This window comes from Phoca vitulina, unplaced genomic scaffold (genome assembly GCF_004348235.1).
Source record: "Phoca vitulina isolate PV1807 unplaced genomic scaffold, GSC_HSeal_1.0 scaffold5, whole genome shotgun sequence".
Lineage (NCBI taxonomy): Eukaryota > Metazoa > Chordata > Mammalia > Carnivora > Phocidae > Phoca > Phoca vitulina.
Window position 1 is genome coordinate 45,551,148 of NW_022589708.1, and position 21,731 is coordinate 45,572,878.

A 21,731-nucleotide genomic window follows, 5' to 3' on the forward strand; every position below is an offset into this window, starting at 1 on the left:
CAATAAATTCAAAAATCATTGTCTTTAGGGGATTTATTGTATTTAAAAGCAGATCTCAACATCATACAAATCGCAGTTGTAGTCTGGGTAAGGTAATGGTCAATAAATAAGGGAGAATAAGAACACTAAAGCTAGATTGTGAGGAAAGAAAGGAAAAAAGCTTACTACATTCTTTCTAAACAAACAAAAAGGCGTAATTGGAAAAATTCATTTTTATGTTTTCTTACATTAGATGGGGACCACTGAGTGAAACATTCACTGATGAATTACTCCTGTAATCTGTGTAGGAAAAACAGCTACTGGCAAATTAAAGAGTCCTGGAACAGAGCCATGAGAACTAAATGGCTAAAAATGAAAACAGGCAAACATTTGAGAGTATTCTACAGAATACAGATCTTTCAACACCTCCTCCTTTTCACTGGTTAATTCATCGTCATGGAAACAGAATTTATCAAAATGTTCTTGCTCACTCCTAGTGACCCAGTGAGTAGACTTACAGAGCTGGTGAAAGGTAACTCAGGCTGAAGCAATTTTTACAAATGATATGCTGCAGTTCATAAATTGGTGAATTTCGAATGGTGCCATTGTGTCCGGGGAACAGGTTTCCAAGTCTCAAGGGGTGCCCTTTTTTGTTTGTTTTTTTTTAAATCTGCCAGGCAGAGAAACCAGAAACCTTTGCTAGTGATTGAGCACGGATGACTAACCCCGAGGAAAGTGGCCGACTTTAGGTTTTAACTCACCTTTTCCCCTCAGTTTGTTTCCCCCCCTTGTCTAAAAGATGTTCAAATCTGGTATTTGGTAGCATTTCTTTGGTTTCTTCATCTGCCACAGCAGCAATCTCTGCTGTTCTATAGCTCAAAGATGCAAAAATCCTTCCCTCTTCATCATAACTGTCTTCCCTTATCTCTAGTGGAAGCTAGGTGTTTGGCAATCATGGCCTAACAGATTTGGAGAGCTTTAAATTGACACCTTTCCCAGATCAGAGTTAACCCCACGATGGAGTGGCTTCTTGGTTTTGGGAAAATGACTTGAGGAATTCCCTAAGGAAAAGTGCCATTTTACTATCAAAAAAAAAAAAAAAAAAAAAAAAAAGACATCATCCATGCAGCTGCCAAATTCAGGGAAGGTTGATTTTTTACTTTATGTTTTCAATTAGTGACTTGTTGTCATGGAAACCACGCTTCAGATGATTCTTGAACTTAAATGGCTGGATGTGATCAGGCAAAAGCCCTCCCCTTTTTAGGCTCAGTAGTCAATGTCTCTCTCTTTGGTTATTCTGATAACAGAATCACATAAAACATCTATAAACATGTAAAATAATAACACGGGGCAACATCAATTAAAACTGAATATTCAATAATTCATTCTTCAATTAAGGCTCTTTCCTTTTTTCCTGAAGCTGTAACCTTTCAAGTGTTAAAACAGACATAAGAACTAAATCATTTAGTAAAAGAAATCTTTTCTAATTAGCGGTTTGTGATACACTAATGAAAAAAAAACCCAGGATTTGAAATTCCTTTTTGGTTTTCAATGTTTAATATAGAAAGCAAAATGAAAGGGCTACATTTGGAAAGTCTATTCAAGGTGAATAACTATGGATTGAGGCGCTAGCCTTCTACGGGTGTGTGTGTGTTTCTTTTGTCTCTTGAGTAGGGAGGGTTGGGGTTTATCAGGGAAATAGCACAGCCCACTCAAGGTTCCGGGCAGCCAGAAATAATTAATCTATATTGAGACTGCCGGCATAGGGTCCATGTTTGCCTATGTGACTAACCTGTGTCAGAGCTGGGAAATTAAAACCTCTAACCATAAGAGCAGCTCATCTTTAAAAAGGAAAAATCAAACACTCAGGCACTCTGGATTTATTTGCTGACCTCTGTTTGAATACAGAATTCACTACTCTTCAGAAATACTATTATGCAGCATGTACACTAAGCTCTCTGTACGTGTCCGGGTTTCTTTACTCTCCCGGTGATGGGGAATTCACTTCCCTCACTACCTCTATTAATGCTAATTCAGGGACAAGAGGCCCATAGGAGAGGGAGCAAAGTAAGCCTGGTCAATTTTCTTTTTAAATTTAAAGGACATACTGGCTTTTGGTTTTTTTTGTTTGTTTTGTTTTTGTTTTGTTTTGTTTTTGCTAGTGGAAAAAAAGTTGACTTCAAACATCTCTTCAATTAATTCAAACTGAATGTAAATTCATACTAAGTTTTCTGTAGCTGAAGGGAAAACAACTACATTATGTTACATGAGATACAGCAGATGTGACATTTATGTTGCATGATACACATATATCACGGGTCCTGAAGTATGGTAATATTTGTAGTTGCTGTGTGAAAAGGTAAGTGAAATTATTTGGCTGACAATCAGTGAACCAGACTCCTCATTATTGTAATGATAACTCCGTTTCTTAGTTTAGACAGATCATCTGACCTTTCTGTGACTTGGTTTCTTCAACTTTAAAATGGGAAACCTATCTGACCATTTTTTAAGTTCCCACAGACATGTATTAAGGCCATTTGTGTTGAAGCACTCATATTTTGATGAATGAATGACTTTGGTATTTTCTTTTGCAAATTGAACAGTGACAACTGTAACAGCTTTTTTTTTTTTTTTTTTGGTAGGGGGACAACAGTGTTTGCCTTTTCCCCCCTAAAAATCTGTCCTAAGAAACAGATTAGGATGAGATACATTGTCTGTGGTCAGGTAGCCACCAGGTTATAAGGTATGTGGGGCCAGAGAAGACTGGTAAAATGGGAACACAGGACTGCTGCACATTTTGTGTCTCTTTCTTAAATACAGATCTCTATTGAAAGGCAGAAGGTTTCACTGTTTCTTGCCCAGAAACAGTATGCACAGTGGACAAAGATAATAGAAAAGATGTGATGCAGGAGGGCACCTCTTTTGATCGTGAGGCCAGAGAGAGTTAGTTAAACAGGAACAGGGTTCTTATCTTCTATCTTGTAGCCTTTACTCGTATCCTGCCCTCTACGTGGAGGTAGAGCAAAGCACACTTTTCCTCTCTTAGAGAGGTGCCCCTGAAGGTCAAACACAGTCAAGAACTAAGAAGAATGATGCTGGTGCCTCTCCCTTACTGCTGTGTGTCATCTGTGCAGAGAGAAGTTAGCTGAATATGATCCCTTGAAAACTAGTGAGGAGGAAGCATATTCATATTTAACTTGAATTCAAGTGAGAAGTAAGCACTAAGAATACTGTGCTTTCTTCCTACGTTGATTTTATCTGCTTCAGAAAATTAACAGCCTACACTGAAATCAGGTAGATGAAAAATATATTTGTTCAAACATATTGTGCTCTGGAGGAGAAAATTACACACACACACACACACACCCCTATGTTTTAGCATATGCCCCTTTTTGTCTCTTCCTTTTCCAGCCACATGTTTAGTAGAAGAGAGTCAAAGATATTTTGGGACAGGTGACACAATGAAATAACTAAGGGAATGGGACCATCGAGGAATGGGGATGTCACATCAATCTTTGTACTCTTTGCAGCTGTCTGCTCTGACTTGGGGTGATAAGAGCAGCCTGGTCCTGCTCTGATGACTCTCAAGAGTATACCTTGGGATGGTCACCAGGGGTGTTACATTGTACACTCCCTGTCCCCCTGTCCCTGTCCATTGGTGGTGGTGGTGGGGTGATATGTAAACCAGAAATGATATAAACCAGAAATGAAACTCAAGGAGATAAATAATATGTTAAATCAAAGTTCCCATTTTCTTTGGGAACTAAGTTTGTTTTTGCAACCTGCTACCAAAATGCCTGGGAATTCAGATAAATTCATAACATGCTAAGAGACTACCTTGCTAATAGTCCCTTCTAAACATGAACCAGGAAGCAGCTTCTTGTTCTTAATTCATTTTAACCTATGATCTGTTTGCTTAGCTCAGAGATGACTGGATCAAGAATTAGCACCTGAGCCAAATACAGCCAGCTTATGAGTTGGCCAGCAGCCTGTCAGGTGGTTTGATGAAGTGATTTGACTCTGTTCAATGCAGATGCTGACGCTGGAGGGCGAGGAACCAAGCTGGATTCTCTCTTACCGAGTAGAATAGGGACATGTAGAGAGGGACACAGACAACCAACTGATCAAAGGCTAAGAGACACACAGAGAAAAGGCAGGTGTGAGGTAATGAAAGCCATGTAGACAAAGAACATGAGGTAGAGAAGAAGAAAGAAAATACAGTTGACCCTTGAACAACACAGGGATTGGGGCTTCCACACCCCACACAGTTGAAAATCTGCGGATAACTTTTGACTCTCCAAAAACTTAACGACGAATAGCCTGTTGACCAGAAGACTTACCGTCGTTAACATAGTCAATTAACACATGCTCTGTATATGTATTACATACTGTATTCTTACAATTAAGTAGGCTAGAGAAAAGAAAATGTTACTAAGAAATCATAAGGAAGAAAGAATACATTTACAGTACTGTACTGTGTTTACTGAAAAAAATCCATGTATAAGTGGATGTGTGCAGTTCAAACTCACGTTGTTTAAGGGTCAACTGCAGTCAGAAAACAGACCAGACCCACTCAGAGTAGAAAAGTGATCTGTGTGGGACGCCTGGGTGGCTCAGTCATTTAAGTGTCTGCCTTTGTCTCAGTCATGATCTTGGGGTCCTGGGATCGAGTCCTGCATCGGGCTCCCTGCTCAGCTGGGAGCCTGCTTCTCTCTCTCCCTCTGCTGCCCCACCACCCAGCTTGTGCGTACTCTCTCTCAAATGAATAAATCTTAAAAAACAACAAAGAAAAGTGATCTATGAGAATAGCGGGGGCTAGATTATGGTGTGTGGCCAGTAGATTATGTTGTGTGCTATGATGGGACAAAAGGCATCTTAATTTTCCATGAAACTGGTTCCCTTGATGGCTGAGAAGGTTTTCTGCACTCCCTCATTTCCCCTTGTGTCCTCACAGCACATCTTCATAACTTGAAAATTCTCAGCTATTCATATTTCAAATATTTATTCTGTTCCTTTCTCTCTTTCTTCTCCTTCAGGTATTCCTGTTATGTGTACGTTATATTTTTGTATTTGTCCCACAGTGTTTGGATATTGTATTCTCTTTTTTGTTTTCGGTTAAAAAAATCTCTGCTTTTCAAATTGAGAAGTTTCTACTGACATATCTTCAAGTTCCCGAGTTCTTTCCTTGGCTGGGTACAGTCTACTGAGGAGCCCATCAAAGGCATTTTTTCATTTCTGTGACAGGATTTTTGATTTCTAGTCTCTCCTTTTGACTCTTTCCTGGAGTTTCCATCTCTCAGCTTACATTATTCCCCTGTTCTTACACATCATCTCTTTGTTTCATGAGAGACCTTAACATACAAATTATAGTTAAATTTCAGGTCTGATCATTCCCAATACCTGCCATATCTGAATCTGGTTCTGATGCTTGCCATGTCTCTTCAGACAGTGTCTTTTTTGCCTTTTGGCATGCTTGCAATTTTTTGTTGAAAGCCAGACGTGATGTCTTGGGTGGGAGAACTGAGCTAATCTGACCTTTAGTGTGAGATTTTCTGTTTATCTGGCTAGGTGTTGGGCTATGTTTACTGTTGGCTGTAGCTGTAGATGTCAGAGACTGCAATTTCTTGTGGTGTCCTTGCTTTTGTCATCTCTGTTGTCTTTGAGTCTTCTCTGTTGTCTTTGGGTTTTCCTGAAGGCTCCTTTGTAAATAAGGTCTAAGCCATGCAGTTCTTTTTAGCTGTACTCCTCTGTTATTATTCAGGGGCCCTATTCATGTGGTGCAGGATATGCATGTGGGGGTGGGGAAATCATTTTAGTGCCCATGATTATGTCTAAGTCTCAATTTTATTTTCTTTACCCACCCTCGGGTGAGACCTAAAGCCTAGAGGGCGCTGGAATTGGGTATTTCCCTTCTTCCACATCTGTTAGACTCTGATAAAACCCAAATCAGTTTAGCTTTTCCCTCAAGGAAAGATTTTGTTAAGTAGAACAAAATGCTCTAGGTATATTTCAGAATGGTTACTTCTCTCTTTTCCTTTTGGGAGCATGAGGAGATTTTTCTTCAGTTTCTAAGAACCTGGGTGGGGGGGCTACTGGAGTTAAAACTCAGAAAAAGTGTGGGGGACACCCCAAAGGCTGGGTCTCCAGGGGTTTTTATTTCTTATGCTTGTCTATGCTCACTCTTCAGCAATTAGTCAGTTACCCTTAAAGTATCCCTAATGGATGCTGGCTCTAGCTGAGGTTTCTCCTCAGTATCCAGTGAGCTGTGATTCCCTGTATCTGCCTGTCTCTCCAGGGTTTGGGGTAGTGTTTGCTCCATGATCTCAATTCTCTGGTGGATTTGAGAAAAGTTGTTGATTTTCAGTTTGTTCACCTGTTTACTTATTGTGAGGATGGGAGTGATGACTTCCAAGCTCCTTATATGCTGGACCGGAAACCGGAAGTGAACCCTGTCACTTGAAATAACCTAAATTCCCCTCTGTCCTTTGCAACCAATAAAGTATAAAGAACAAACATTGTTTAAGCCACTGGTTGAAGCTTGTTTGTTCGTTTCTTTCTTTAAGTCCTGACATGATCCATCTTATCATATTTGAAAATTCTCTTATTAGATGTTTAAAAACTTGTCTTTATTCAGTATGAGCTGAGGCAAGTAACTTGACTCATTTTTTCCTCAATTTCTTCATTGGAGAGACAGAAACAGAGACAGAGAGAAAGATTGAGCTAATATATAATCAGGTAATCACAGAAGAACCCTACTGATAATTCATGCATAGATGGTATTTGAAAAAGGTGGGGTGCTATATAAATTTATATAATGTAATCTTGCATGCCACTTTTGGACTATTTTGAACGAAGCACTTTTATGCAGAGTAATAAAAAAACATTTTAAGGTGATATATTTTAGCGTCATTTTCTTCCCTTAAATTCCTCTGCCCACCTCTCATTTTTAGATAGGTCATTATTCCAGAAAACTCTCTCATGTCTACAATTTTATAAGAATAATATATGGACAGTTATAATCTTGAGAAAGTATTTTCTTATTATCATTTTTGACAATAGACCTGTTGTATAAAGGGAGTCTTTGAAATAGAAGCTATAATATCAATCATCATTTTAACAATGTAATTTATATACTACAATAGGGAATCTATCACTTTCTTTGCATTTTGGTTTGTTTTATACATTTTCGGTGCCAATACTTTATTAACACCTCTTACTTTTTGTACTAAAGTGATTGTTTCCATGAACTTATCAAATTTTATCTCTCTATGCACTAAAAACATGCTGGTGAAGAGGATCAACTTACTAATTCAAGTTTATAAAGGATGAAGCATTTGCCCTTGAATTTATATTATCGTGATCGCTTTGCAGTGTCTTCAAAGAGAAAAAAAAAAAGTCCTTCAGAACAGCACTGTTTGTTTTTCTTTTTGTTTATTTAGCCACAAAGTAGCCTTGAAAGATCAGCTATCACACAATCCTGGAGATATTTTTTTTCTGTTTATTTATTTATTTTATACCAGGGGGAGGGAAGGATGTGTATAAAGAAAAATAATGAGGTATGACAGGTTATTTGACAGTTTGCTAACACAAATTAACCTTCTTTTAAGACTGGCTGCATGTGAACATCCAGTTTCACTCCAGCCTGACAACATAGCCTCTGTCTGTGGGACTGTCCTAAAAGAAGGTAAAGTTTGGAAGGCGGCAGTGGCAGAAAGCGATGACACTTCTGCCTAATCTGAGCGCTGTGAAGCTTTCCATGAACAATACGATATTTTTGCTTGGTTTGGGATCTGTCTAATGATGTGCTCATCTCAAGAGCCATCTCCTGAGGATAGGAGTACTTTGGGCAAGAATGCCATTTTTCCTTTCTTATTTAATGGTTGAAGAAACTAATGCACAGTGAAGTGATGTGGCTAAGGCAGGGCAGTAAAACTGAGATCTGCACTCACTGTGCTCATGTTTGAATCCTGTTGTTTCGCCATTAGCCATTGTCTCAGTCCATTCTTAGCAGCTCAGGCTGCTATAACAAAACACTGTGGGCTAGATGGTTTATAGACAACCACAATTTAGTCTTCACAGTTTGGGATACCGGAAAATCCAAGATCAAGGCGTTAGCAAGGTCACCTTCTGGTGAGGTCCCTCTTTCTGGTTCATAGCCAGTGTCTTCTCACTCTGTCCTCACACGCTACAAGGGGTTAGGGATCTCTCTGAAGCCTCTTTTATAAGGGCACTAATCCCATCTGTGAGGGCTCTCCACCCTCATGACCTAAGCACCTCCCAAAGGCCCCACCTTTCAATATCATCACACTGGGCATTAGGATTTCAACATATGAACTTTGGGGGGACATAAACATTCATATCATAGTAGCCCTTTCGCTTATGGTGTTCTTGAGTTCAGAATTAATCTCTCCTTTCTCTAAACCTCTGGGCTCTTTATATCTCTCTTAAGGCACACACCACACTATAGATTATGTATTACATATTCATGTATGTCTTATCTTCTCTCCAAGTCTGTGGGGTCTTTGAAGACAGAAGAAACATATCCTTATTCTTGTACATAAAATGTCAATGACCCGCAAAGCTAATAATAAAAATAAGTTATCCTCCATATAATAGTTGTATAATTTAAGCAATTATTTCTTAAATGCCATATGAATGAGAATTCCAAATAGTATCTTACTAACATGTTCTAACATATCTTTTTCTGTTTTGTTGCTGTTGTTTGCTTGTTTGTTTTTAACATGAGAAGAAAAAGTCGATCCATGCTGAAGTGAAAGCCAGTGACAAACATGAGGAAACTTACAGACCAAACTCACCCTTCCCTCCTATACCTTGGACAGCAAATTTCTGGGATCGTAAGAAACGACTTTTTTAGGACGCATATGATTCAAAAACAATTTCTTATAGCATTCAGCAGGGGAGAAAATGAGTCCCAGAGCTTGCGGAAGCTTTATCTCAATTCTGAGTATGCACTGCCTTGTCTTCTACGTACCTAACCCTCTCTAGGCACATCTGTCTCTAACATCAACAGCATAAACCTCAAATAACCCAACTCTCATCTTCTCCTGATCCCATCCCAATTCATACTTATCAGGTGAAAAACTGATATCACCACTGCGGTCATCATCAGCTTTCCTTTTTTCCAGCATGTCATCATCTGACCTCTCCCCTACCTGACAGTTTGGTTTGAGGGATTTGAAGTTTAAACTATATTTTATCTCTGTACCTTCCTGATATTGGTAATAAAATAGGTTGGCTGGAAGACAGATTGTGAATAGAAAACTATGTTTCTCTTAAACTGTGAACTGGGCTTTATACTCTTAAAAATCTAGCCTGAAAAATGACTTCTGTTCTCCTGGTATGGGGTAACTGCAGTTCCTGACCATTTTCATTTTGCCTGTTTGACATAATACCAGTGGTAGAAGCAGAGAAAAGTGGCAGAAGTTCCCTATAGGATGTCTGCCCTTAGGTGTCAAACCCAGAGATTAGTTCCAGATTAAATTTACAATGCCCTCGCTATTGGCTAAGTTTCTATTTCTTTTTTTTTTTAATTTTAAAAACAACTATTTCAGGTTACATTTATTTTTATTATCAGTGCATCCTGTGGACTCAATATATTTGATTATAGCAGGTAACCTAGCAAATTAGATATCATAACACAGATGGTAAATATCTCACCAGTGTCACCAAAGTTTGGTGAGCAGGGTCTGTTTGAAATACGGTAAGGGAGAATAGATCTAATTGAGTAGAGACAGACTTTGTTGAGTAGAGAAATTTGCAATGTCACTTATGCACACTCAGAGATCCAAAATCCTAAGAGCAGAAATTTACTAGAGATAGCTGGAGTGTGAAGGAAAGGTGAAAGGACAGGTGTGATATTATTGTGAAGATGTATTAAGTGTTATTTGGCCTGATGTAAGAAATAAATGACTTATTTCTGATTTAGGTCAGACATGTTGCACAGGTCTAATATATTGTAAAAAGGGGAATTTCAAATATTGGGGATGTATAAAGAGACGCTCATCCAGCTAGTAGTACCACATCTGACAAGTTCTTTACCTGTTTTGTCTCAAAACGTATCTCCCAGAGTTACTGAAAGCAATTGGAAATAATGATGACTTTGTATTTGAGTAACTCAGAGAACATTTTTGGCAGAATAGAAGGTTATGCATCCGGGGGAGACATGGCAGTATTCTTTCAAGGTATATGATAGCAAGGAAAGGAAAGAGTAGGTACAGTCACACCTATTCCCCAGATTCTGGGAAAGTAGATCTCAACATGTTCAGAAACATGATCAGCATGATTTCCTGGCATGAAAATCCAGAAGGGCAGCTGTCTCAAGAGGAGTGTGATAATTGAAGGCTTGTCATTTAGAACAGAAATTGGAAGTACTGAATATGGCTCTGAAGATGAAAGCTAGGATGAGTGGATAGAAGCTAGAGGAAAACAGATTTTCAGCTCAGTGTAAGAAACAACATTCTAACTTTTAGAACTGTCCAAAGATAAAAATGGGCTGGCGTGGGAAGTAGAGAGTTATTCATCACTTGATGTAGCCAAGCATAAGCTGGATGACTTCTTACCTAAATATTCTGGAGAAGAGTTGAGCCTCAAATGGGTAATTGGACTAGGTGATTGATGATTCTTTTCCATACTGAAATGTGCCGATTATTGACAAAAACACTTACTATGGTACAGCTCAACTGTTCAACTCCACAGTGGGTAACGGTGTTCTTACAAGAAGTACTTCTTTAAATTGCACACCGTATTCTTCTACACTGTTAATAATTACTAAGAATTCCAGTTAAAAATTCGAATTTTCTTTTTTCTTCAAAGTACACACAGTTAGCTTCTACTGATGCAACTATACATACACGTCATCTAATGGAGCACACTGTGGAAATTGTGTTGGCTACTGACCTAACTATAGTCACTTCAACAAGATAGAAATTTGTTTTTCTCCCACACAAATTAAGTCTGGAGACAGATGCTGGTATGGCAGCTCCAGAAAATCATCAGAGACTCAGCCTCCTTATATCTTTCTGTTCATCATCCTCAAAATCACTAAGTTGACTCTCAGAGCTCCAACCATTCTATCTTCATTCCAGGCAGGAATAGAAGAGCAAGGGGCAAAAGGGTCTCCTGGAGGACTCTTACATCTCAGGGGACACCTCTGTTTACAGACGTGCTTTGGAAATATAGTTCTTCAGCTTGGCACATTTCCCGGGCTTCTCTTATTAAGCATGAAAGGGAGAAAAGCAACTTCCGATCTCTGCTATAGGCATCTTATTTCACGTTTTCATAGTTGGACAAGCAATGACTTCTTTTCTTTGTACGGATATAATTTTCAGTGACATATAGCCAAGGTCTAACAGATTCATAGAGCTCCTGAGCAAGTTTATAATTTGGCATCCTTTTAAAAAAATCATTATTCTTTATTTGTTCAACAACTATTTAGAGGAGACACCCTTAATGAAGAAGAGGGAGATGAGGAGAGCAGCCGTAGGTGGGCCCAGGCTTCCTTCTATAGACTTGAAAGAATCGGACCTGCCCCCTAATCTATTTACCCCTTTCAGCAAGAGAGAGGGCCTAAGTTTCTTAATTTTTTTTTCTTAAGCAGCTAAGTTTCTTAATTGGTCTTTTGAATTTATCATTGTATTCATTCATTTATCCTGTAATCTAATGGTTCTGTTGAATAGTTACCATTTGCTAGGCAGTGTTCTAGGCACTGGGAATATGGAAGTGACTGAAATGGACAAAACTTCTTATCTCCATGGTATGCACATAAAGTACTCTTCCTGAGAGATGTTCTAGGGAAAATATTCTTTCTTTACATTTCATGTGATGTTTGAGCTGCCTGCCATTTATAGATTGGTAGCTTCTGCAACTCTTCAGCTGGCCCACCCTTTTATCTAGCTCCCTACTTGATGGTTGTCTCCACAAAGAACATCAGTCAAGGTGATAGTTCACACCCCCCAGCTCCCTTTATCCCTTTATCCCTCAGAGTCCTTATGCACCCCTCTGGCAGTTCCAAAACTCCTGTACACACCCACGTCATCGGACCTCTTCTAAGGGTCATACCCTCCAAAATTACCTCTCTCTCCTTTTCCCAAAAATTCACTTAAAAAGTACTCATTTCAGGGTGCCTGGGTGGCTCAGTCAGTTAAGCATCCGCCTTTGGCTCAGGTCTGATCCCAGGGTCCTGGGATCGAGCCCCGCATCAGGCTTCCTGCTCGGTGGGGATCCTGCTTCTCCCTCTCCCTCTGCCCCACCCCACTTGTGCACACTCTCTCTCTCTCTCTCAAATAAATAAAATCTTAAAAAAATTTTTTTTAAAGTATTCATCTCTTGTCAGGTGTTAGGCAATTTGGTTACAGTGGTTTTTTAAAGGTCATAGTTATTGTTTGTGCTCCTGTGCTAAAGCTCATTGAATCCTCACAAGGAGTCTATGTAGTTGGTATTAATATTTGCAACTTAACAATTAGGAAATTGAACCTTAAAGAGGTTAGAAGAACATATTCAAGATCATTGAGTGGTTTGCTGGACTCTAACTCAATTCTACCTGGCTCCGAATCCCCACTTCTCTTCACCACTACATGCATATGCTCAACACCTGATGAGCTTTATTCCCTCAGAAAGCATTTGGATTATATTTCCTTAAAAAGGTTGCCTATTAGCCTAAATACCTAAATGTATATGATATATCATTTTCTTTCACTCTCATGTTGTTTTGCAAAGATCTACTGTCCATATGAAGGCCAAAATGCAGTTGGCATCTATTCTTCACTCTTTAGGAAGGTGAATGTCAAAAAGTTTTGAGAAAAAAAAAAAAAAATGTAACTAACCCTGGACTGATGTAGGTAGCAGTTACAGATGATTGCAGTTAGTAGAGTAAGCTTTACATGGGGCAAAGTTTGACATCAAGAATAATGAGCTGAACTGAAAAGGAAGAAAGCTGGGGCAGTGAAACAAGGATAGATTTCAGAGATAGGTAGCTCAGAGCTTCTGTCTTGCCTTCACCAGCTGTAAAAACACATGTTACTATGTCATTTCAATTATCAATTTCTTCATATTCCAATGGGAATAATAATATCTGCTTCTTAACCATATTGTGTGAACTAGGGATAATATGCTTAGTAAATTTTCATTGAATTTGTCTGTGGTGGGACCTAGGTATCAGCATTAAAAAAAAAAAACACCTCACGTGGAATTCCAATTAATAAATGTTGAAGGAAATAGGGAAATAGAAACTCATTTCTGGACAGAGACCACAGCAATAATTGTTGTAGATAAGATCTACTGATGGATGTCAAAATAGTGAGTAAATGTTTGATGAGAAACAGGATTTGTGTGGTTTCAAAGTATCAAGATATTTATTAACTACTGAAGGAAAGATAACAACTTTACAGTGGAGAAACCCGTTAGATATGACTAACCAAGTTATCAAAGCTAGTATTACCAAAAATAATACATCAACATTATGAACTCCTTGATATGATGCACTGAGAAGGAAAGGTATATCACTTCTGTGGTATTCTTACAAAAATGCATCACTTTGTTCTGATCATGAGAAAAACATCAGACAAACTCAAATTAACTCCAAAATAATGGATTAGCACTCTTCAAAAGATCAAGGCTATGAAAGACAAGAAAAGGCTGAGGAAAAATCACAGATTGGACAAGGCTAAGAAGAAATACCAGTTCAATGCAGTCCTGAATTAAAAAAGGAAATTAGTGGAACAACTGGTAAAATTCTAATAGGACCTATAATTTATTTAATAATATTGTATCGTTAATGTTAGTTTCTTGATTCTGATAATTGTATAATGGTCATGTAAGGGGTTAATGTTATAGGAAGCAGGTGAGGGACATATGAGAACTCTCTGTATTATTTTTGCAACTTTTCCGTAAGTCAACAATTAATTCAAAATAAAAAGTTTAAAAAATATGTCTCCAGTGATTCTAATGCATAACCAAGAATGAGAATCTCTGGTTTAGAATGTAGTAAATTCTCAACAATTGATAGCTATTACCAAATCTGGCTAAATGTCATGCACGACCAATCTGTTTTAGTGCTCAGGAAGCATGGTTCATTTTTTATGTTTGCCTGACCTGGATTTGTCTTTCCAGATAGTGATAGTTGAATTTATTCAAATATAACATAGTCTTGAAAAATATAAGTATAGTCGAAGGGACTTTTTACATGATTCAACTTTAGAAATTGAATGTTTTTCCAGATAACAAGGGAACAATGAAACACTCCCAATTTCCCCGTCAAATTTTCCACATTAAGAATGTGAATGACCTTCACCTCTGTACAACCCTTGCTTTAAAGCCTGAGTTCTCTCATTCCTTGCTAATTTTGTGATTTTTGATGAATAGGATGGGCTGCCTCTTTAAGTTTCTCTCATAGGAAAAAAAACCCAACACAATAGTATCTGTTAGTCATTGGACATTTTCTAGGGTAGAACAATTATCTTAGTTTGATTAGCAAGCAAGGAAGGAAGAGGAGTTAAGGAGGGAAACTTCTGTTTATTCTCCAGGCCCAAATTTAGAAATTCAGATTACTTCTCTTAAACAGAAAATGTTAGGTAAAGCGTAAGTATTTTCTTCAGCGTGTGTCACCCGCAAGAGAGTTTGGGAAGGAAGAACAGAGTAGCTGTTTACCTGTTTGCAGAGTTTTAAAATAATTACTTGCATAGTCAAGACTGTTCAATTTACAAAATTAAATAATTTGGAATAATAATTTCACTCAAGTTTATAGAAGAGTTTAAAGCTCTTCTTCCAAAGAATCTTCAAATAAAAAACTGGTTGCTTATGCATTGAAGTGAAAATGGGAAATTTAAAATATTTTAATTGAAAATGCTTTATTTTTTTCCCCAAGTGACAAAGACTTAACCTGTAGAAGCAAGGGGCTCTAAAGCCAGTAGTTTTGAAGGTGATATTTTGAGGTTGCTCAATATCTTCATATTCTTTTTCCTCATCTGCAAGTAGGGCTAATAATAGTAACTTCCTCATAGCATTCACATAAGGAGCAGTAAGATCATGTTTTTAAAAAAAGGCCTAGCGTAGTACCTGACACATGGTAAATATTAAATACATGTCACCAATTTTTTTTGTTTTTTGTTTTTTCCAAGACGGATGACAAGAGAAGAAAAAGAAGGATGAGTTAAATAGAAAATCTGCACATAGTTCTGGTGGAATCCCTAGATAGTGGCCTGCACCTACATCTCCCTATCATTTAGCCGGGACTTTTTGACTAGTTCTTGACATATATTGGGAGTTCGAGGATTATTATTGAATAAATTAATATAATCATGCTCTTGCAAATGCCCTCAATTCCTTTGGCCCTCTATTTCTCCTCCATCTTGAGCCAGCGATAATCCCTATTGACTTGAAACCACATACCTAGCTTTTCCTTGGATATCCTTGAGTATCTGCATATTGCTAGAGAAAGTGACATGACTGGGCTGACTGCTTTCATGTTAAATTAACGCATCTCAAATGGACCTTCAGTAGTACTCAGAATTTTTTTCCTCAGTAACTTTGCTTCCCAGCAAGATTTTAATTTCAAGCGTTCTCTCTTTTCACACCTCCCACCCTCTCATTCTTAGCTGAATACTTCACTTCATTTTTCATTCAGAAAATAGAAAACATAGAATGAAAACTCCATCTGCCCACAACTAAATCGAGAAACCTAAGTTCCTTTACCCCCAACTCTGTTATGTTCCCACCTGTTACTATGGCGGCCTGTATTTCCACTGAGGCTTCGAATCCTATCCACTGACTCCCAGTCACCTTTACTGATACACATCCAATTTCCTACATCCTCAATCTCTCCCCTTTACCTTCATTATTTCCACGCACATGTAAACATGTCCCATTACTTTCCATCTTAAAATCTAACCTTCCATGGATTTGACATCTCCTTCAGCTATTGTGTCATTCTTCATTTGTCTTCAGAGCCCAACTTTGTGAATGATCAAGTTTTATTTTCTATCTCTGCTTCTTTGCCTTCTGCTTGTTCTTCATCCCACTCTAATCTGATTGCACCTTCACCATTCCAGTGGAGGTGGTAGGTTTATAGTTTGGTGGGTTCGGTGTAGTTCAAAAAGATATATTAGGAAAGCCATTTGGGGGGCACCTGGGTGGCTCATTTGGTTAAGCGTCTGACTTTGGCTCAGGTCATGATCCCAGGGTCCTGGGATCAAGCCCCACATCGGGCTTCCTGCTCAGCAGGGAGTCAGCTTCTCCCTCTGCCTCTCTCCACCCACCCCCCGCTTATGCTCTCTCTCTCTCACTCACTCTCTTTCCCTCAAATAAATAAAATCTTAAAAAAAATAAAAATAAAAAAGGAAAGCCATTTGGCCTTAAATCCAAGCCATAGTCTCTAGTTTAGATCCATCAGTAAATGATAATTTGATTTCTAGTTCAGAATCCCATTCAGCACTTGGGAAAGGAAGAAAGGAAGATCATTTTATTGAACCCTTAAAACTGCAACATCTTTACAGGTTGGCTAGGAACACTGAAAAATAGACAAGGGCTAGAAATTGGGACTCAAAATAATATGGAGATAAGATTTTCTAAATGACTGGTTATTTGGCTTTGATAAGGAGGGATCATGTTGATTTTGACCTTGGTGAATCACAGTGGCTAAATATGGCTGATGTCTCAGAAGCAAGGATAATTTTGGTTAGATGTGGGCCTTGGTAAGCACAGGCTTTATGGACAGGCTGGGACAGCAGATGCTGACCTGAGCCTGGCAGGTGCGGCTGCCACCTAAACGGCATAGTCAATGCCTGGATTAGATTATCTGGAAAATCACCCTTTTCATCCTAATTAAGATTTGCCTCAAAATAAGCAGAGCTTTAACATATGGAGTGAAAGTAATTGGAGTTGAGGAACTCAAGAAATTGACAGAGAATGTGTCAGATGGCAGACAAAAATGGAGAATAGGACCCTGAGTCGAAATAGCAGTTCATAAATTTGGTTGGGATTTTCCATAGAAGATCAAGGAATGTTTTGTATAATTTTCAATTATTTCCATGAAAAATAACAAGAATATTTTAAAACAATTTTGGTGTTGAGAGTGTGCTAGATATTTGGAAAATTTACTCAAATGAATTACATGAAGCATCCTAATCTTAATGGGTACTGTTGGCTCATCCTGCAGCTCTTATCTTGAATACAGTCACTTCTCACCATCTCCACTGTTTCAACCACAATCCCAGGCATCCTCATCTTTTACCCTACTGCTGCAGTAGCCTCCTGGTCTCCCTCATATGCTTGTCCCCCTAGAGTCTATTCCTCTGCACAACAGCCAGAATGACCTTTTACAAATGTAAATCAAATCATACCATCTCCGGCTTAAAATCCTACAGTGGTTCCATAGCAATTAAGTTCAAATCCGTATTACTTACCATGATTTGCAGGGACCCTGCGTAACCAGTCCCAATCATCTCTTGTCATCTTTCCTCCTGACGATTATGTGTCAGCTATGATCCCAGACCATTCTCTTATCAGAGATTTTCCATGTTTTATTCCTTCTGCCTTGGAATGCTTCCTCTTCCTTCTCCTCCCCTCTCCATCCTTCCAGATCTTAGTTCAAATGTCATCTTCTTTGAGAGGCATTTCCTGACCTCATTATCAAAAGCAGTACCTAACCTCAACCTCTCATCTTGTCACCTTCTTATGTATGACCTTGTGTTCTTAATTTCATAACCCTTATCACTCTCTGAAATCATCTTGTTTATGTATTTGTTTATTGTCTGTCTTGTCTCACTAGAATGCAAGCTGTATGAGGACAGGGACTTTGGTTCATGCTTGTGCCCCTGATATCTAAAACCATGCCTGACAGACAATGACTCTTCGTTGTGCTGGTGATGAAGCTACTCACCTCTCAACATCAAACTCATCTTTCCATATTCTGCTTTGTCCAGCTGGGGCTGGGACCCTGCAAATCCCATTTCTCCCTTAGAGTTGGGTCTGCCAGTTATGCCTTAGGCTCTGCCAACTGGGGGCAATGGAGGAAAATTGCAAGGAGTGGGGAAGGAAAAGACCTACCTCTTCCTCCTTGTTTTTCTGGTGCTCCTGTCAGCAGCACTGCAGTAGCATTGCTTTGGGGGGGACGGTTGATTCATGACAATTGGCTCCAGTTTGCAGATTTCACACAGCCTGAACCAGGCCCAGCATCTTCTCTCAGATATACCAATATCGTCCTGCAGTACCCTTCTCAAAAGACTGAGTCCCAGCTTTACGGGGTCCTTGTTCTAGACCTGTCAGCCAGCACCATCCAATAGAAAGAAAATGCAAGTCACATATAAAATTTTAAGTTCAAGTGGTTACATCAAAAAAGCAAAAAAAAAAAAAAAAAAGTAAAATAAACATGTTACTTAACCCAGTGTACCCCTAAATATTGTCATCTCAACACATAATCAATACAAAAATTATTAATGGGATATTTTACCTTCCTTTTTTTATACTTAGTCTTTGAAATCTGGTGTGTATTTTATACTTTTGGTGCACCTCAATTTGGACCAGGGGCATTTTAAGTTGCTCAAAACCAAATATGGCTGGTGGCTACCATGTTTGACCATGCGGCTCAACGCAGTTTAACATTCCTAACATCTCCCCTCATTTTCCAGGCCTAGAGGAGGGCTTAACTACCTGTGATGCCTCCACGTTTTTGGTTTTGTAATACCTAATTGATCATTATTTGTATAAATTCCTTTTGTTGAAATAACTGGCCTGCTTTCTATTCCTTAACTGGATCCTACCCAATTCTTTTGTCCAATAAATGAATGATGCTGTTGGAAAAATAAGATCATTATATCTTAAAATGCTATACAGATGATACAGTTCAATCATCCATTTGGGACAGGGTAAAAGAACTGAGTACTACTGAAAAATCAGAGCATGGCAGAGCGGATATGTAATCTGAGATCTGCTCATACAGGAGCTGGGGACATTTTGTCTTTCCTTTGGACTGTGGAACAGTACAATTTTGTCACCTTCCCTCTCTGCTCCCCATTATGCCTCCCATCACAAAGAGAGATGTGACTATTATCTGATGGATTTTGGCCAAGGTTTTTTATAAAACCATGAGATGGGTTTTGGAATTGTCTAGCACAAAGACAAAATGAGGTATATAATACCTTTGCCTCTCACAATTTAGGTGAATTTAAAAATGTTACCTTTTGTAGGCTTTATTGTCAGCTACATCTGTGTAAAGCTTAGACAATTTAGATTAAAAAACAAACACACAGATAAACAAAAAACCTAACCATTTGCTTGATTATAGAAGCCTGGAAACCAATTTAATTCTATTCAACTTTTTAACGGAATTCTGCCAAATTGTTTGCGTGTGTGTGTGCAAATACTGCTTGGGTGGTCAGTGTATTTTATGTTAGGAGTTCCTAATGTGAGTCAAATGTTTCTTTTTGCCATATGCCAAGAGGCTAGACCATATCTCCATTTGGTTTGGTCAAATCACTTTTGAAGCAGGAGGGTGACAGCATGGACCAGCTCTGACTTCATAAAATCAGGGCAACAATTCTTGCCCTTAAAATGTATTGGGGACGAAAGGGCTCTTCTAGATCCTGTTATAGATGCTATGAATTTCATTCTCTATTGTCTTATTATTTCCCTTACCCTCTCTTAACGTTTTTGTTCTTTGCCCTCTTTTTTTCTTCTGTCACGCCCTCGTATTCTCCTGCTGCCTTTTCTCCACTTGGAATCATTATTCTTTTGTTGCTAAAGGATATACTTCCCTTTAGGACTTGAAGAACATGCCTAAGCCAACACAGATGGAGGAAAAGTCTTTCTTTTTTGGCCACTTTTCCTACCCCCCACCTTCTTGCATCTGATCTCTCATCTTTCTCTTAGACCTGCTTCAATTTATATTTCTCATTATAACTTTCTGTAACTTTCCATCCCTTTTGCCATTCTCCAGTCTTTCCCCTCCCACTAATATAAATTTTCAGCACTTAAATCAAGACTTTTCTCTTCAAGGCAGTATGTGAACTTTAGTTAATCCTCGGTGTATGCTCTTTTATTACCACTGCCATATAAGGCAGGAAGGAGATTGAGACTTTCCCAGCTCCCAGAGGGGTCAATTTGGTGTCTGAACTAGAAGTCTGATAGGCCTTATGCTTAGTTCTTTATTAAGACCAGGAGATAAAGGCTCTGTCTCTCTCACATAATAGTTCCCTGGATTTATACAGTGCCCTTTTCCTGAAGATCCGAAAGCATCTGAACGCAATTTGCCAACCGCCTCAGAGACCAAGGAAATAAATGTTTACCCATATCTGTTTGCTAAACAGAATCAGAATATGTCAAATAGGGTTTAGTCAGTGGGACCAAAGCGAATGTTAAGTCTCCCTCTTCCTGTCTTTCATTTTATTTGGACCTTGCAGGGAATATGTGTTTTTAAGAGAACTCCGCATTTGTACTTACTGCAGGCAGATGCTTGTTTCCTTGGTATGCAAATCAGTAGCTCTGGGAGATACAAATCTCACAGGCTGAAAGGATTTTCTGTGGGCCAAAGGGCATATACAAATTAATTGCAAAGCTGCCCTATGACACTGTTGCGAAGTAGGTTAGCAACTTGCCCGAAGTCACATTGCTTCTGAACCCCGGGCCTGAGAGAAGCGTATCCTCTCTGGAAGCCTTCCCATCGCTCCACACTTGGCTGTCTGATTTCTCCTAACCCGTGAGTCATCCCCACGGACGTGCTCCCAGAATGGTTTCAGCTGCGACTGGCAGCCGTTAATTGTCCTGAAAGGGATGCAGTCTCTTACCCACTGCCGACTCCGCTCCAGAGCCGGGCTGGCCGTTCCGTGTGTCACTGGGGAGGGAAGTTTCGGTTTCCTCTGACCTGAGGGCACCCAGGGAACTGTCTGCAGCGAAAGCCGTGAAAGTTCAGCCTCCTTAATGAGGTTACGCGCCCAAGGCGCATGCGCGTTGCGTCGGAGAACTGCGAGTGGCAGAGTGAGCGGTGAGGCTTGTCTCCCTCCCGGGCTCTACATAACCCACGGCCTCTGTGGGACTTTCCCGTGGCTGCTGTAATAAGGCATCCCAAACTTGATGGCTTCAAATAGGAGAAATGCATTCTCTCACAGTTCTGCAGGTCGGAAGTCCCAAGTCGGGATCACGGGGCTGAAAGCAAGATGTCGGCAGGGCGGGCTCCCTTTGCAGGCCCTAGGGGAGCCGCTGTTCCTTGCCTCTTCCAGCGTCTCGAGACGAGACGCAGGGGTTCCTTGGCTCGTGGCCTCATCCCCGCTTCCTCTGCCTCTGGGGCCACTTCACCTTCCCCTCTTCTGTATCAAGTCTCTTGCCGCCTTTCTCTACAAAGACGTTTGTGATTGCAGTTAGGACCTGCCCTGCTAACCCAGGAACATCTTCCCTTCTCAGGATCTTTCGCTTAATCAATCTGCGAAGATGCTTTTTCCACATAAGGTCACATTCACAAGGGCCCTTAATATTCTAACAAGGTAGGGGGCTAGGTCAAGGTAGGTGTTTAATTTCTAACCGCTCTAAAAATAGCGTTTCGTTTTGTTTTAACAAAGTTTTACCTCAAAAATTTAAGCCAGTTTCTTTCTTTAGGGATGTGATGCCAATGAATACTGGTCAGAGAAACTTAAAATCCTCCTGGTGTTTATTGTACAGTTCTGATGTAATGGTTGGAGAGTTTTCGGGTTTGCTCATCTATTTGCCAGACTATAGCCAAGGGTTGTAATGTAGAATATTGTTTCTCC

At 39.4% G+C, this 21,731-nt stretch overlaps 1 long non-coding RNA gene across 1 annotated transcript; it reads right to left on the reverse strand.

The window, feature by feature from the left end:
• Window positions 1-8,253: 8,253 nt before the first annotated feature.
• Window positions 8,254-20,838, reverse strand: LOC116631556. Its single transcript, XR_004299209.1, has 3 exons — window positions 20,775-20,838; window positions 18,040-18,251; window positions 8,254-8,560 (listed from the first exon to the last, which is right to left on the reverse strand). It is a non-coding gene; the product is annotated as an uncharacterized LOC116631556 (long non-coding RNA).
• Between the last annotated feature and the right edge of the window lie 893 nt (window positions 20,839-21,731).